At 32.7% G+C, this 19,119-nt stretch overlaps 1 protein-coding gene across 1 annotated transcript in view; it reads left to right on the forward strand.

Annotated features, from left to right (window-relative positions):
* The window catches only part of LRRC7 (leucine rich repeat containing 7), a 378,921-nt gene that overhangs the window by 214,095 nt on the left and 145,707 nt on the right, over positions 1-19,119 (forward strand). The window lies entirely within an intron of this gene.

Below are 19,119 nucleotides of genomic sequence, written 5' to 3' on the forward strand. Positions count from 1 at the left end.
GTCCTTATTCGCTATAAATCCAGAAATCTTTAATAATCTCCCATAGGATGCAGTTACCCCTTGAGGAATATATAATAAGAATGATTCTTTTTTTTTTATTACAAAAGTTTATTTTTACATCATTTTTTTTTTAAAGATTTATTTATTTGTTTGTACAGAACTGGGGGACAGGCCAGAGGCTCAGGGGCGGCGAGAGGCTTCACCAGAGACAGAGTGGGGAGCAGAACAGGCAGGTCAACGAAGTACACTGCTGAGGGGAGCAGCAGGCGGGCCAGGAGAGGCCTGCCACGCCATGTGGTCACCTCCGGGGCAGGCGGGAATCGAACTCATGTGGAAGCGGCCTTAGATTCTCAGTGCTGTGCTCTAACCCGCTGAGCCACCAGGGAGGGCCTATTTTTACATCATTTTGTACATTTTTTTTTCCATCTCAATTGTAATCCCCGCGGGTTTCCCATCACCAAGTCGCCCATGTGCCATCACCATAATCCCGTGCATTTCCCTCCCCCCGCCCCGTTTTTGATCCCATTCCCCACTCCACCCCCACAGAATGTCTCTGGTACATGGTTATTCATTATTTTTGTTATTTTCCACCTGGTCCATTATACTCCTGCTATGAGTGAAACCATCCGGTATTTTTCTTTCTCTTTCTGGCTTAAGAATGATTCTTTTTTTTAAAGATTTATTTATTTTCACATACAGAACTGGGGTACAGGCCAGAGGTACAGGGACAGTAATAGGATTCACCAGAGACAAAGTGAGGAGCAAAGCAGGCGGAGTGATGAAGTACACTGCTGTAGGGGAGCAGTGAGCAGGTCAGGAGAGGTCTGCAGCACCATGTGGTCACCTCTGGGGTGGGGATAGAACTCATGCTGAAGTGGCTTTAGCTTCTTAGTGCTGTGCTTTACCCCACTGTACCACCAGGAAGGGCCCTGATTGTTACTTTTTTAAAAAAATATATCAAAATTATAATGGCAAAAAAAATCTTTTAAAATTTGATGTTAATTTGCAAGATGCCAGTATTCTTAAAAAATGGAAATTCCTAGTGGTGATTTTTTTTCTAAATTGATCTATGGTACTCTGCCTACATTAGGAACATAGGACACATCACAGCTGAATAGTGGGCTTTAGATTGGGCAAACAAAAATTCAATTCTTTCACTTTTGGTACTTGGGTGCCTTGCAGTAAAGGGTTTATAAAGTCCTTCTGATCTTCAGCCTCCCTTCTGGATCATGGAGATAGTAAGGATAATACAGTATCTTATTATATCCAGTAGTTTCTTTTGCATAGCTGATACATGGTAAATAGAAGTGGCGCTTAAGCTTACCAAGGAAAGGAACAAAAAATAAGTCATGAGAACCTTCTCTGGCAACACAAATTCTTCAGTAGTCCTTGCTTAAGATAAAAAAAAAAAATTCAAAAAGCAGGAAGTGACACCCATGCAGGCTATGTCAATATTGTCATATTAGTCTCTCTTGTTCTCTGTCCTCTTTAAAACTACCAGTTCTGCTCCCACTTTGACTCTTGTAACTCACAGTGGCAATCACACAGCAGGATTCAGAAAACAGCTCAGGAAGCCAAAGTATTGATCTGCTACTTTTTTTTTTTAATAATATAATGGCTTATTTTTACATTTTGTGCATTTTTTCATCTCAGTTGTAATCCCTCTGGGCTTCCCATCACCAAATCACCCGTATGCCATCATGATCTGGTACTTTTTAATTATCACTTCTGGTCTACTCAAACATGTCATAGGATAATTTCACTCAATGGCCATAGCACAAATGCTCATTTTGCATTTCCTGAGCTGTGTCACCTCTAACTCCTAAAAAATGTTCTTTGAGTCCTTTTATATTTATCATAGTAATCTCCGCAGTGCCTGGTATTCTGCCTTGTACAGCATCGAACAATCAATAATTGTTGAATACATAAAGACATAAATGTCATTCTGTTCACAGTGCATAATTAAATTTGGACCTAGAAGGTCTAGCAGTATACATAGAGCATAATTGCTATAAGGCAATATCAAATGTGTACCACTGAATCCCATACTCCAAATACCACTGGATGCATAGATGCGTACTGAAATTTGACTAATTTATTCTAGTCAAAGTTTGAGTAGACAGTGCATCTCTAGTGCCAATAATGAACAATGTGTTTATTTACAGTTTTATAAATTTTATATTACATATTATTATTTTTGTTCACAGGAGATAATTTATAGCTGTGCTAATATTAATCATTTTATTATATTTTTAAGCTCAATTATTCAACTTTATTATTTCCATCCTTACTTGATAGTAAATATAATAATGTGTTTTGTGCTAGGGTCAAAATTTGTTGAAATTTTCAATGTGGTGTTAAGCGCTGTAATTGCCCGAATATTCATGAAGATCATCTAAAAATCAGTTCAAGGCCATTAGAATTATTGTTGGACAGTATAGAAAAGTTATTCTTTTTTTTTTTTTAAATTTATTTATTCATACAGAACTGGGGTACAGGCCAGAGATTCGGAGGGTGAGAGGATTCACCAGAGACAGAGTGGGAAACAGAACAGGCAGATCTACTTATTACACTGGTAAGGGGAAAAGCAGACGAATCAGGAGAGGTCTGCCACGCTATGTGGAGCTCCTCCGGTGCAGGCGGGAATTGAACTCATGCGAAAGTGGCCTAAGCTTCTTAGTGCTGTGCTTTAACCCGCTGCGCCACCAGGGAGGGCCAGAAAAGTTATTCTTAACCACAATGCTATGTCACATAGCACTAACACTTCACAGACTCACTGATTGACACCTACAATCATCATATAAATGTTATGCTTGCTATAACAGAGCATTCTTATTGTTAACAGCAGTGCGTTAAGCAAAACATTGCCCAGAATATAAAGTATGGCACTAGGTGGAAAGGGGGACAGCTTCTGTAAATAAGAGGTCAGAGCATACATAATAAAGCCAGTTCTAAAAGAAGATGGTATGCTTATTGAGACATATGAAAAGCTTTCTTCTGAATATATTCTAGTTCAGGTAATGAGCATAAATAGTATTATTCAAATAACAAATAGTGCATAAGGGTAAGTAAGAAATAATTTAACATTATTTCACAAATACTTTGATATGTTATTTCTCCTAGCTGTTGCATTGAATTATTGCTGACTTCTTTCATATTACATGAATTTTTAATATATTCAAAGCATGACACCAAAACTTATAGTATAAGGAAAAATCCCACCTAGAACACACACACACACACACAAAAGAACTCTGCCTAAAGTAACCTGCTTCAATTTATGTAAATTTCAGAAGTAAATCTGTATGTTCATATTTAATCATCTAGTCTTTCCTTACTTTACCTGTGTCTTAGTGAGTCTTCATCTTAGGCAAATGAATACAGACTAGCTCAATAGCTGATCTTTGGGAATTACAAGAGATGGAGCAAAGGGGTTTTTTATTATTATTATTATTATTATTGATTTGGTGAAAAGAAAAAATAAAAGCCTTTAGAATGATAATCCAATCTCACATGACTCCAAAGAGGCACAATAACTAACTGCTGTTTTTATAGGGGGACTGTATATTTTTTCAATCAGCAAACAAAAAATAGTATTGCTGTGTTTCCATGTCAATAGGCATCAGAGGGCCCTTTTATCCAGGAAATAAAAAGGGTTAAAAATTGGATTGTATTTATAATCCAAGTAGGGGGTTAGTAGAAAATAGCACTGAGGAAATCAAGAACAAGCTTTTAGTAAAACTGGAAAAAGCAAAATTTAAACATTTAATGTGACTATAAACTGCAGTCTTAAATTTAACCCTCGGTAACTGATCAGGAAATGTAAATATTCATAAACAATAATAAGTTTAATACTGTTATTGCTATTACTATAACTATTGCATACAAATTTTGCTTATATCAACCCACATCCAAACCTACTACATCATATATAACCCATAATATTTAATGTGCTTGCTGAGTGTGGCTCCATTTGTACCATTTACAGGAGGTTCACATTAATAAATGTATGACAATTAAGGTTTTTGATAATTACTAGCCACAAGGTGAAGATAAATTTAATACTGTTTAACTTGCAGAAAATAATTGCATGCATTGTGATTGCATAATTAAAATTAAAGTATTTGTTTTAATGTCATCTATATAGTAGATTTATCATATATATGTACCATATATAATCAAAGCTGTTATTTATTATATTAATTATAATGCCCAAATCTAGTATGCTGTGAACAGATTACTAATCTGAATAGATTACCCTCTCTTTTTTATTAGTAAAGGTCATTATTATAAATTGAGCCTAGAAATTTTATCCCTTTTTATTTCCTTCTGATTGCTTTAGAGTTTGTATATTCTATTATTTTTATTTTAACAAATGCAAATTAATCACTTTATGGGAAGCTTTTCGTAGATGACTTATTTAAAGTGTAAACATTATTGCATTCCTCTAAATTCCTTTTGTTGACTGCTAGCAAAGTTGAAACAAGAGTAAGAAACTAAACCATAGAGAAATTTTCTTGAAACTGATAGACACAATATATTCATTTTGACCTATTTTTAAATCAATGAAAACTTTTCTTTGAGAACCTCCTCCAACTAATTATGTTCAAAGAAAGATGTGTTAATATTTGAAGAAGCTGTATTGATCTTCCTTTATTAAAAAGTAAAATTAAACAAAGAGATGTGACATTTAAGAAGTTAGCCATTTCTACTACAGTCAACTTATTACCTCAATTATGTAATAAGGGTTTATTTTTAATTTATATATTAAAAAAAAAACAGTTAAGAACAACATTGTTGTGTTGGATTCTATTTTGCTAAATAATTAACTGTCCTAATTTTTATTTTTTTTAATCATTTTTTGTTCCATGTTGCCTAGAGAATCTCTTGTACTCAGAAACATCCAAGCTCTCTTAGACTTAGAAATTGGACACTTTCCTTTAAAATTCTACATCTAAACTCCATTTAAAAATTGTTAAGAAGCATTATTGGCCTAAAATTTACACTTACTGCTTAAACTGGCTTTTAACCTCATGAATTATTAATTTATTGTAGTTATAATAACAACCATCAGTGCTTTATGCCTGCCAGGCACTGTACTAAATTGCTTCATTTTTATCAATATATTTGTTGCCTTTGGTATCACTGTAATATAGGTATCATTATCAGTCCCCATTTTATGGATAAGGAAATAAAAAATTTGAACAACTTGTCCATAATTATTAGTGGTGGATTAAGGATTCAGAGAAAGATTTGTCTGATTTATATGTCAGAGAAATAACTGATAGTAATAGTTACATGGTTTGCTAACCATATAATCACATTTATGTACACTTAGTAAATCTGGGTCCTAATGTACTACTAAAGTGAATATAGGCATTTGCAGTATGGCTAGAGATAAAATAAACACATTATCTCCCACCCCCATTCTAGGAAAAGAAAAAAACCTGATGAAAGAAACTGAAATAAGTGTTCCCTTCCAAGTAGCAATGAAAAAAGGGATTTCTAGAGATAAATTTAACAAAAAGACATACTGCTTATGAAAGAAAACTAAATTCTTTTTGAAAGATACAGAAAGTCTGAACAAGTGAAGATACATATAATTTCTTATATGCCAAGTCTTAATATCAGTCTGTTATTTCTCCCAGAAATAAAGATATGTATTAGAAGATATGTATTAGATTAACTCATCTTCCCTTATGACTTGAAAGGTTTTCAACTGGATAATCTGATCTTCAAATCTATGTGAAGAAAAGATATTATTATTTAATAAATTGATGATCCATCTGAAACAAAATGAAATTATACTCTATTGTATTAAATATGCAAAACAAATGTTAGATATATTACTTATATTCCAAAAGGGTTTACTGGAGCACTGTTTGGAGATACTGAAAAACAAGAGAACTTAAAATTAAAATAATTAAAATGCATAGAAGGAAGATTGAATAAATAATGGTGCAGAAACATAAAGCCTTTTTTTTTAAAAGACTTATTTATTTATGCATACAGAACTGGGGTTACAGGCCAGAGATTCAGGGGTGGTTAGAGGATTCACCAGAGACAGTGTGGGGAGCAGAACAGGCAGATCAATGAAGTACACTGCTGAGGGGAGCAGTAGACGGGTCAGGAGAGGTCTGCGGCGCCATGTGGGTCACCTCCAGGGCCAGGCATGGAACTTGTGCTGAAGTGGCTTTAACTTCTTAGTGCTGTGCTTTAACCTGCTGCACCATGAGGGAGGGCCCACATAAAGCCTTTAAAGGCTGTTGTATACAAGTTATTATTGAGGGAGAGGAGATTTAGGAAACTGTAATAGTTTCATTTTTATAAGACAAACAGTGCCATAATCCTTGATACTTATGGTATTTTTTATGTGATTATTTAGGCATAAAAAATAGGACGCTGAACTGTATATCTGGGTTACTTCAGACTAAAGCTAAAGTAAGAGTAGAAAATAATAGATAGGAGAGGGAGAAAAGAGGCAAAAAATAAATGAAATTCAAAAATATTAACAGTGCTCAATTTCATTTATAAATTTATAAAAGTTATTTTTATGTATAAATTGTACATGGGTGACTTGAAAGTGAACTCCTAAATTGTAACAGATTCCATCTACATTATAATTCTAGTGGACAAGCCAGTTAGTCAGTCTAACTAACAGAGAACTAAGAACAGAAACTAAGGAAAAAGAATCTAACATACAGGTTTGATAAAAGCTAAAATCTAAGGAAGTGGAAAAACAAGTTTAAGGTGTGAAGTGTTAAGCTGACACCATAAAACTCCAACAGCAAGCAGAGTCCTCCTGTTAATTAAATGCCCACCTCCTATAGCCACAGTAGGAACTCTTTAGATTCTTAATTCTAGTCTAAAGACTCTTTGCTTTATGTGTTCTATCAAGCAATTTCTTGACATATGTTCATGAGCTAGAAATCACAGGTGATTCAGCATTTCAGAGACTTTGTTGTCTGAAATGACACTCAAGTCCTACCCACACTTGATTAAATCAGTTACTAAAGTCTAGCTTGCTAGCTCTTTTCAAAAGTTACCTGACAAGTCGGTCAGGTTTATCAGGTCAGATTCCTTGTTGCTGAATCTTCTCTATTGAGATAAGACTTTAAAATAAAGTTGTACTATATGTATAAATATTTATGTAGCGGGGCAGTATTTGAATTCTCTTTAAGCAGAGAGCACATTCTAACTTGGCTAGTCATTAGTCAGCCTTTTAAACTTAAACACCTTTTAAAATTAACCACCAAATTAGCTTTAGTGAAGAAGTATAATTTTCAGCCTTCTCATCTGTGGCATAAAGAAAAATATATGTGATCCAAGACAGTATTAAAACATATTTGCAGTATACAACTCAGCTTTTTCCAACTCTGAACTTAACCCCCAAGTCTAGGTTAAGCATGGAAAAGTGGTAGTTGGTTCTTATATGTTATATAGGTGATTTTGTTGGGTGAGAGTAATGAGTGAACCTAAAAGAATTGTGTCTCTTTCAACACAAGTGAAACTTTTTATAAGAAAATTGGAAATTAAAACAATCAAAGCATCATAGTGAGAAATGCAGTAGATGAGTCCAGATTTCCATATTTTTGCTTGAAAATACCCTTGTTAACATCTACCAGATGTGTTATCTTTGGATGACCTCATTAACAGAAAAGTCTGAAATATCAGAAGTGAGTCTGATAGCTCTGAACAGCAGTAGATATTAGGAAGACTTTTAGCAAAACAGACAGATGAAAATGTCATGAGACAAGGAGATCACCTGGACAATACTATTGTGACAATCTTTTAGCACTGTGACTGATATCCTCCATGTTCTTAGAAAGTATCTTACGCGCGACTTATCCACATACTTCAACTCATCCCAGGTATTCTAAAGTCCACAATCCCATTACCGAGTTCATCATTTACATCACTACCTGTGCTTTTTCTGGATTCCCAAACTCATTTGGAAATAATAGAAATAACATTTCTAGATCCTATGAATCATTGTAGGCCTATTTCTTACACCCACATCTAGTCAGTCAACAAGTTCTGTCAAATCTGTCTAATTTGCTTATTCATTTCCTTCTGTTGGATCTCTGCCCCCAGATCCATCCATGGTTGCCTCTTTTTTTTATCATCCAAATCTTAAGTCAGATGTCACCTGACCCCCTTCTTTGATGATCCTTTAAAGTAACCTATGCCAGGTAATTACTTATAATCCTTTTAAAAATTATTTAATAAATTTGATCATTACAAATTCTCTTTTCCTTGTTTCTCCCTTTCCTAAGATTTCTCTCTAAGAATGTCTCCTCTCCCCAACTTATTAGTCATTGGACCCTCATTGCCTAAATATATTGTCTGGTTAATAGTGTATGTTTTATATAAATGTACTTTAAAAATTATTTTATAAGAGCATTCTCTCAATAATTATTAAAGCTCTTGGGCTTTATCCTGCTTATGAATATGGGATAATAGTGATGAACAAAAAAAAACAAAACTATTTTTGGTACTCATATTTAATAAAAACAGACAACCACTACTCAAATAAATATTAACTTATAACTAATGAGTAGTTACTTTCAATTCTGTTCTCCCTTCTCTTAATCTCCATCAACATTGCTTTAGTGCAGGTTATTATCTCATACCTCAGCTACTTAAATCATTAGTGCCTATCTATACTGTTACCACACCTACACTCAGGTTTTTCCAAAATTAAAATGCCAATAGTATGTTATTTTGTACTTTAAAATACTTAGTAAATTCATGACCTTAAAGGAAAATAACCTATATTACCTAAGATAATTGCTCTTTATGAACTTCTGCCCTAATCATCCTCTCTTTCTTCTCTTCACCATTTATTTCTTCCCACTCCTCACATTCTGTGCTCCAGTCACTTTGAATTACATTGTTTGCTCTTAGTTTTGTATGTTGTTCCTTATTTCTGGTTCCTCCTTCCCTACTCTCTAGTTAATTAATGCACTTATCCTTCATAATTCAAAAGAGATAAGCTCAGAAAACCTTTTCTTTTCTGAACAACTCATACTGACTCACTTAATTCTTTTCTTGCTCTCAGCAAAAAAAAAAAAAATGCACTGTGTTGTGTTATAATGATGTATCTATTTGCTTGTTTTCTTCAAGGATTGTGACTTCCTTTATGGAAGAATGTTTTTCATATTCCTACCTCCAATACCAGGAGTGGCAAGTATGTAAAATATAGTTGAATGGATGAATTCACTTCACAATATTTAAAAGAAAGGTCAAGAATGACATGAAACAGTTTCAAACATATATTACTAGAGAGTAGGGAAGGAGGAACCAGAAATAATAATATGTGTGTAAGAAACATATTTTCCATAACAGATATCCAGTGAATCCCATTTTGAAACTTCTAAGCAGGCAGCACTCAGTGATTTGCTCACTCCATGTTTATTGATGCTAGATAAATATCAGCTATCCATAGCTCTGTATCTGAAGCACTAGATTAGGCTACATGACAGTGATATTATCAATGTAAAAGACAGTTTGTAAGATTTCTACCAATGACAAAACACTGCTTAAAACAAATATTAACATCCTTTAATCTTCAGTGTGTGTTACAGTCTGCTCTCACTGGTTAAATGGAATCATGAAGGAATGTATATAAGATGTTAAGGAAATTTAAACTAATAAATGAAAATAGTATAAGCTAATGAATATAAGGCAACTATTGCTGTTCAAAGGAGGTTGCCTAGTTTTTGTTGTGTTGTTTTTGTGAGGAGGAACATAAAAGTACAAAGATAAACTGTTTCTTAAGAAACTATCAGGATAGGTTTGCAACCAGAAAGATTCTTGCTGCAGTTAGTCCTCTAGATGGAATTGGAACAACTGTAAACCAAAAGTATAAAAAAAAAATTATAATTCTAGTGATTCTACTAAAGAAATCCTAGCAGTGGGTTACTATTTCCATACTAATTGCAAAACACCTGACCTACACAGGGTAAACTAAGCACCAGTGGAAATACAAGCTAGCATAGAGGTGTCATCTGACCATTTGCAAAATACCCATTTGGTGTTTAGCAAACATTTGTTAAACACCTTCAGTGTTTCAGGAACTATGCTACATAAAACCTAATTATTAAAAAAGAAGAACTAAAGGTACTTGATGGAATAGAGTCATAGTAAGCTTCTGGAATCAACACTAACAGCCTCCAGATTTCTACAGCCAGAGAATTAAATCATCAGAATAAGTGAACCACTTAAGGCAATTCCTTTTATATAGATGACAGAGCTACTAAATGAAACACCAGTAACCTAACTTGAAATTAGGTTACTGGTTGTATCCTGATAGTGTGACTTGAAAAATCAGCTTGGGGCCAGGATAAATTCAGATTCACCAGTAATTATGGGTGAAGACACCACTTGAAAGTACCATTGTCAAATGGAAAAAAACATTTAGTGATAGAGGAAATGTTTGGAAGGGAAAAACTATGTCTAAATGTATGTCTCTTAACTTTTAATCATGAGTTGGTCTGCATTTGTCAAGATGGCTGTTTCTCTAATGGTACAAGAATGAAATCCAAAGATAAATTCAAGAGGGGCTTTGATTTAAGACTGCTATTATTTCCAACATTCAAATATTGGAACAGTAGCCCCCAAGAGGAGTCTTGTAATGGGCAAGAGAGATTTGTTCCATGAATTTTTTTTTCTAATTTTTATGTACTGAGGCCTGAAAAGATGGTAAAAATGAAAAATGTGGATTCTTCCCCTTCCCACCTACTTCCTCTCCACTAAATCAAGAGGTCTTTATGGGATGTGATTTTCAGTAGAGACCAGGTTGCTGTACCAGATTGAGAAAAACTGAGGGTCTGGAAGTAGAGCATAGCACTGGAAAGAAGGTGGAAAATCAGCAACAGGTGACACACAGCAAAATGCAAAGTGGTCAAAAGATATAAATTTTTTAGTAAATTTAACTTTCTCCCAGAGTAAATTTAACTTTTAGAGTTTGGATCTGATGATGGCATTCAGACTTCTCAGATGTAGGCCTTCTGATTCTAATGGTTACTCATCATTTTTTAACTAAACTTCTTACTTTAATCCCACTGTAAGAACCTGCATATTACCAGGTGTCCCATATAATGAATGTTCTTTAAAATCATAATTTAAAAATCATAACAATAACCATTTCTTATAATGGTGTTATTCAAAGCAATGTTTCATTTCAATTAGCTTCAGAATTAATTTGTTAACACTGATTATCAATTCTGCATTAGTGTTCCTTTGGTAATTATTGCTTACCATCAAGGCTTCATTAAATTTCATGTTTGAAATGATGATTTGATTGATTACTCTTTGTGATTTAATGAGTTATTCTTTGAATAATAATATTTCTAGCAATATGGTTAGTGTTTTTCCAACATTTGTGAATCTACTAAAACTTAAAAGAATTCTATCTCTATACCATATTTTTTCAGGTCCTTTGGAACACTAGTGTAAAAAATTATTAAAAGCCCTATATAGAGAAATTTATTAAATTATCATATTTCTAAGCCAAAGGAATTTAGAAATGTAAAATAATGTGATTGTTTCGATTCTCTGACTTAAAGTTCTTTATTTTTTAATATCCTTCCTTCTTTGAAGCCACAGTGAAGATTTTTGCCAAAACAGATCTTTATACCACTTAGCAATTTTTAGATTTTATAGCTAGTTCTTTCAAGTTTCTGTCCTGGCCTGGAGTCAGAAACACCATATGCATTAGTATATTAGTTGCAATATATCTCCTTAAGAATCAGTGATATCTAGTGGAAAAATCTAGAAGAATTTATTACATAGTATATATAAAATATCTACTACTGTATCGTGAGAAAGCTTTGAAACATGGGTTTGAATGATCCTTTCATCTTAAGATCATTAATCTAAGACATAGTATGCTCAAATGTGCATCTTTAACAGCTATGATAATAATTATAAAGCAAATTTGAGAGAAATAAAATTGAATTTGTAGACAAAGAGGTGGATTAGAACTACTTCAATAGCCTAGAGAGCATATGGGCCAGTTTAAATTAATGACAGTGCAATGGAGATGAAAGACACCAGGTGTGGTTAGGTAAAGGAAATCAAAACAATTTAATAAGTGATTGAACTTAAATAATAAAGCAAAAAGAAAAGATAAGTGAGGGTAACTCACTGCCTGCTGGTTTGCAAGGCTTTGTACATTGCAATGCTGTGAACAAACATGGAAAATGGTTTGAGAGAGATGAGAGGAATTGAACAGTCACTAAATAGAAATACTGAGTTGACCTTTGGACTGATTAAGTTTCAGTGAACTGCTTTGGTAAAGGGGTCCAACCATCATCTAAATCAACCAACCAGGAAAGAAGTCTGAAATTAGAAGTTCAGAAGTCATACCATACAAGTCATTATTAAGTTGATGGCTTCAGTGAGCACTTCTGAATTTTTGGCTATAGAAGAATGATTAGATTAATTAAAATCACATGGTGAAATATAGTGTGAGGTCATTAAAATTATGTTTTTTAATGATAGAAGATGCTCAAAGAATAGTATCATATCAAATCAAAATAAAGCAAATTGCTTGTATAGTAAAATCTCAGGATGTAAAAATCAGTCTTAAAGTCATTAGAGTTATAATGTCCACCTTAGGGTTAAAAGCTTATGGTGAGCTTGTCTACTTACTTATTACTTATGTTTACCAAGTTTTTTTATGTATACTACGTAAAAATCAATTTTGGTAAAGGACAGCTTCCTAAAAAAATAATGATTAAATTGTATGCTAATTGAACAGAAATAAGCTAGGTGAAAGTGACAGTATTAGCAGAGGTACAGGAACAGGGAATTTTAAATGTTTGAAGGTTAGGGAGGCATAGCATGATAGCAGAGTGGTCATTAAGGAAGCAAATTAGGATGGTGGTGTAGCCCAGTGGAGGCTTGTTATGCTGAGATTTTATCTCACATATTCAGAGCAAATATTAAAAGAAATTACACCAGATACTGCATTCATCTTCTATGGCCACTGAAATAGAGTATCACAGACTGGGTGGCTTAAATAACAAATGTATTTCTCAAAATTCTAGAGGTTAACAATTCAAGACCAAAATACTGGTGAGGTTGGTTTCTTCTGACTCTTTATAGTCATTTTCTCCCAGTGTCTTCACATAACCTGATCTAGGTGATTCTAAACATATCTCCCCTCCTTATAAGAATGCTAGTTATATTGGGTAAAGTCTATTCTAGTAACCACATTCACTTTAATGATCTCTTTAAAGTACCTATTTCCAAATACAGTTACATTCTGAGTACTGAAGGTTAAGATTTCAACATATGAATTGGGTGTGGGAAACACAAATCAGCCCATAACAGGGAGTGATGTGGATAAAGTTTTTTTGACTGGATAGACATATGTACCCATGAACCAAAAAGTGATTCATATGAGAACTGCTGTGGTCTTTGAGAATTGTGTTTCCCTTTTTATTTGAAGATAAAGCATACTAATAATATAATCTGATAGAAAACACAGAAATAAAAAGTTCCTTTGGCAACCATGTGGAATGTAGTTTTGAGGGAGAAGAAGTGGATTAAGACTGTTGTAATAATCCAGGCAAGGAATCAGGATGTTCTATAGAATAGTAAGTGTAAATCAATGAATATTAAATGAATGTTTAAAAAATAAACATAAATTAATTCAACTAGAGATCCAGTTCTATAACTAGATACAGTTAGATAGTAGTATCTGAAGCTCAGAGATAGATAATTGGGCAGGAGAGCTAGATGTGGATATGACTAGTACATAAGTTATTTGAAACTATAGGAGCATACCCATGTGTTTTGACTAATGAAAACAGTGGACTTAGAATAGAAAATCAATATTTATGGAATAAGCAGAGACTGAGCCCATGAAGGGGAGCTTAAGGTATTGGGTAAAACAGAAGAATGTGTTCTTAGAAAATCTAAAAACGTATAGACCTGTGAAAGAAGGGAATAATCAATAATCAAAGGGAGCTATGGGGGTCCCAAAAATAAAGACTGAGAAATGTTACCTGGATTTGTGGACAATGATACCAAGTAGCAATTCTATAAACTTTTATGTGTTAGGTACTAGCTAAAACACAGTAAAACATGTAATGTATTTCATTTTGTGTTTCACTTAATAAACTAAGGAAAGTGTCATTATTTCTATTTACAGACTAAGAAAATGATGGCTCAAGGAAATCAAATAGTTAGCTTCAGTTCAGCAGATATCAAATGTGGGAGTTAGTCGATTTTCTTTTGTCATCAAGGCAGACATGATTAACCACTAGTAATACTAACTCCGTAAGAGCAAAGCAGTTTGTTAAACTGAAATAACTAGAAATACAGAGAACATAGATTTGACTAGTAAATGTTTGATGAAGAAGTAAGACAGACTGCCTTTCCAGTAGAACAGGAACCAACTCATCTTTGTGGTCAGCAATCTCCATGTTGAGTACATCACCTGGCACATGGTAGATGATCATTAATTCAATCAATGTGAAATAAATACCAACTTGAACTAGCTTTAAGGTATGTATGGTAGTGGTGAGAGAAGGTACCAGAGATGTATGGTGCCCACAGCAGCCAGTAGAGAATAATGCTGGAAAAAAGATTTAAGAAGTATATCCTTCCTGGAAAAGGTTGAAAAAGTTTGGGACCAAGCACATAGTTGAACTTGACCTGAAGAGATTAAAACACATACATACACATACACATACACACACACACACACACACACACACACACAGGTTGAACAAATAAAGTATGGAAATAATTGTGTAAACACACATGACAAGTAGCTTCATCTCCCTACAGTGCCCCCCATATTAAACTCCTTCATGAAAGAATATCCCATCATTCCCAAAATTATTTGCTATAAAGTTTTAATAAATTTATTATACTTTTTTCTATCCCTAAAATTCCCTTTTTTTCTGTATTCTAATCTCCTACTGAAAAATAAAGACTAAACTAACAGATTATCTCTTAAAATTATTTCTTGGATTATCCAAACAGAGTCTCTCATTGTGTCTCTTTTACACTTCTTAATCTATTCCTTTTGAAGTAAATTGGATTCTGGAGTGACTTGGAGGCCACAAATAAAATACTCTTCACTTATTTACTAAGGTCTTTCTAAAATACCTTCGCAAATGAACAAGTGTTTTTTTAATGTTAAAACATAGTTTATAGTAGGGGAATTTCAAAAGTTGATTTAGGTTGAACACAATTTATTATTTTTTAACTTTTTATGTATAAACCAATATATGATTTTGTTAACTGATCATCTAAAGGCTGCTTTATGTAATGGATGTGTATTCTTAAATCCTTGAATTTAATAATTTCATATTTCAAAAGACACATACAGTGAAAAAGTTTATAAAATGTACTTAAAGAATAAAATGTTACTTACCATTAATGATTTGGCTATTGATTACTATATTTTTTAAAGAAAGTAATTTGTACTTGTTTCTTTGTCTTCAAAGTCAAACTGTATGCTAAGGTATTTTAACTTTTAGCTAGTGTTTACTTGGGTTGGTTCAATATTGGGATGGGAATATTGACTGCTCTATTACTCTTGTTAAATAATGTTATTCTTCAGATACCTATATGAATTACAAGATGGTTAAATGATAAGGCAGGTGAGACATGAGATGTAACACCAAGATTTAATTGTTTTAAGTTTAGAAAGCTCTCCAGATGCATATTGCAAATTATTCAAAAAAGTGCAGTTAATTTCAACTTGAGTTTACATAGCATTATCCACATCCAATTGAAAAATGTAGTAGGATATTTAAATATAAAAACAAAATATTCTTTGTAATATTTTGTGCATTCTATTATTTCCCTGCCTCATCAAAATAAGAATATGAAGTTAACAAACATGAATTGGGAGAGCTAATATAACAAGAAACAGTTACATCAATTTGTCAATAAATACTTCTTTTAAATGATTTCTTGATAAACACCCAGAAATAAACTAAAATTCTAATGAAATATATGAGATAAAATACTTTACAGATAAACTGTATCTGTATTGCCTGTTCATTTAACATGCAAATATGTAATTTCTATTGAAATAATCTGTGCATTCCAATGTGCCTATTTTAAGTAAAGAATTTGTCAACTTTTAGAACATTTCAGTTATTTTAATGAATAATCTAACATGGAATGAAGGGCTCCATGTCTTGCCTTCTACTGTAAAAATGCTTCAAGAATAATGTGTTCTAATTTCATTTGTATGCCAATATTATAAAATTATATTTTCATATTTAACTGAAAATATAAAGACTTTAGTTAAAATGGAGACATTTCTATTGCAGTTAAGGTGTTCAGTCATTAATATCATGTTTAATCATAATTGCATTTATCTGAGAAAACAGTTTGCCTTGTTTTGCTACTAAACATATCCAATCTTTAAACATTATATGATAGCAAATTTGTAGCATTTAATTTGAGTAAAAATCAAAAATTGTAAATCAAATATGTATGTATGTCATAACTGAAACATGTGATTGGTGGTTTTTCTCAGTGAAATGGAAGACAAAATTAATGTAGAGTAATAGCATAATTAATTGGTTCAGAGACTCCTGCTGAAAAGTTATGTTTAATAAGAATCTGTTAGTATAATTTGTTATCATTTGTCACTTTACAGTATATCAAATATAATGGATCTAAGTATATAAGCTGTATAAATGACTGTCATGAAAATGCCAATTTTTAAAACAGAAAAAGATAGTTACTGAACTGATTGAATTAAAAATAGCCATGATTTATTAATTTGAGCTATTGTTGTGCTTCCAGAGATAACTATTTTGTATGTTTTGTTCTAATATATGCATTTATCATGTTGCATTTAAGTCACTGATTTCTTTTAAAAAATATGTTTCTACATAAAAATTCTGTATGTTTTTATTAAAGCATGAAGATGTTCTGACAGGAATTTATGTATTTAATAGAAAATAAATGAGAGAAAGGATTATTTTCTACAACCTAAAAATTTTTTTCCAAACCACATATTTTAATAATTTAAAAATCTGCTCTCTATGACATATCCACTTTCATTCATAATTCATATATACATATATGTGTGTGTGTGTGTGTGTGTGTTATCTCACTGTTTTCTTTCAGTGATATTTTTTCCTGTGAGAGTTTTTCCTCAAACACTATACAGATTAAGCTAAATCATTCTACTATGATGGGAGCTGATGTATTTCAGAAGAAAATTTTATAGAAGAAAAGACATTCATAAAGCAAATTTTGGTTATTTCTAGGGAAAAAAATGACGTTGAAACTCACAGGAAAGCACCAATCCTTGATATTGTAGAGAGTTCATTGAAATGAATGGAAAAACCTTGGAAGGCAAAGTTTAAGCAAGTTAATTTTCTTAATGGTTTGTCATCTCATCTTTATATGAAAAATTTGCATATTCCTTTCAGGAAATATGCGTGTTTTTAGTAATCTGATCAAATTCAGTTTAACTTTCTGCCTCTATCTAATACTTTTCCTAACCTAGAGCTGCACCTCTTTATACAAACAAATCTTAGTGAAAACTTATTTATTAGAATTACATTAAAACAGACAAATAGTCCATGCTCCTGTACTGTAGACCAGTTGGTAATTATTTTAGTCACCTTCTGCATTAGGTTTCCATCTTTTGGGCATTGAAATTGATTTTTCTCATCTTAGCATCTGAAGATCCAGAGTGTGCCCTTTGCCCAATCGCCTGAGACTATACAGTGACACCTACAACAGAGGATGTGGAGGCAGCAGCTTTTCGGGCACCAGAAATGGCAGCAGCAGGAGCATCAGCACGAATAGACTTTGTAGAGGTAGTTCTCCCAAACTATATTATGAAACCAAACATTTTTGGTGTGCTATCTGCTGATGGGGGCTGCCTCTTACTACCCTAGAGTTATAAAAAATGTTTGGTCTTTGTTAAAGTTTAACAATGACATTTCTAATATAGAGAAACTCAAATGACTTTTTCCCCAAATGTGTTCAGATGCTTTAACTTCCAGTGACTATAAAATTATATTAGTCTCAGAACGATAAATACCTATATTTTTGTCAGTTTTTTTTAACAACTTGTTATATGAAGCTGCTGTCACATGTGATTTTTCTATAAATATATATTTTATAGACCAGAAAAAGCATCATTTTGCAAGTCATTCTGACACAGTATACTAGAGAATTTCTCTAATCAGTTTTATTCTTCAAATAAATACGGTTGCCTACTTTCTGTCATACTCTATTATATTCCATTGTGAACTGAGATTTCCAGATGATCCCAAGTCAAAAATTGAAAGGCCAGTGATTGATTGGTTTTGAATCCTTGCATATTATGTAATTTAATGTGAAACAATTATTTTGTAGCTGTAAAACACATTTGTTAATTAAGCACATTGCCTTTATTTGCATAGTTCAATGACTTATAGCATTTCCATTTGCATGTAAAATGAGTCTGTAATGATTTTGCAAAGTAAGTAACAATCAACACAATGGATGTTTTTATTTTATTATTTTATATATATAAAACTTAGAAATAAGGTATATTTCCTGTTGAAATATTGAAGTTTGAAATTCAGCACACTGAGTCTTCATCTTGGTGCAGTACAGTGTATTTGTCCTACCTCATCTTAACTACTTTTTGGAAAAAGGCAGTAAACAAAGACTTTACACTAGCTCAGCTGGAACTATTGCTTGTAAATAAAATTTGGAAGTTTTTTACATAAAATGAATACATGAACAGGAGAACTGGTTTTGTGCCTATTTTATTTTGTTATTTAGGAAATTCCAGACTTCTGGTTTTTGTAGGATCTATACTATGGAGTTGAAATGTGCTTTTATATGTATTTCTGTCTGTTTCAGTGCATTTTCCTACATGAAGTATATAAAATGCTGTATTAAAATGCATCAACAGAACTGATCACAAAACCATATATCATAGGAAAGTAGGTGTTGATTTGTTTTTAGTTAAAATCGTATAAATGCTGATTTTCCATGTGTTTTTTATAAAAATCTGTATAATCTGCATGTCTACTTAATTGCATTTGTACATTATTTCTAATGGTGATGTAGGCTAATTGACTTCTGTCATTTTTGTATGTATTACATATCTCTAGAAATTGTATA

This window comes from Condylura cristata, unplaced genomic scaffold (assembly GCF_000260355.1).
Source record: "Condylura cristata isolate star-nosed mole 26May11 unplaced genomic scaffold, ConCri1.0 scaffold00008, whole genome shotgun sequence".
Taxonomy (NCBI): domain Eukaryota; kingdom Metazoa; phylum Chordata; class Mammalia; order Eulipotyphla; family Talpidae; genus Condylura; species Condylura cristata.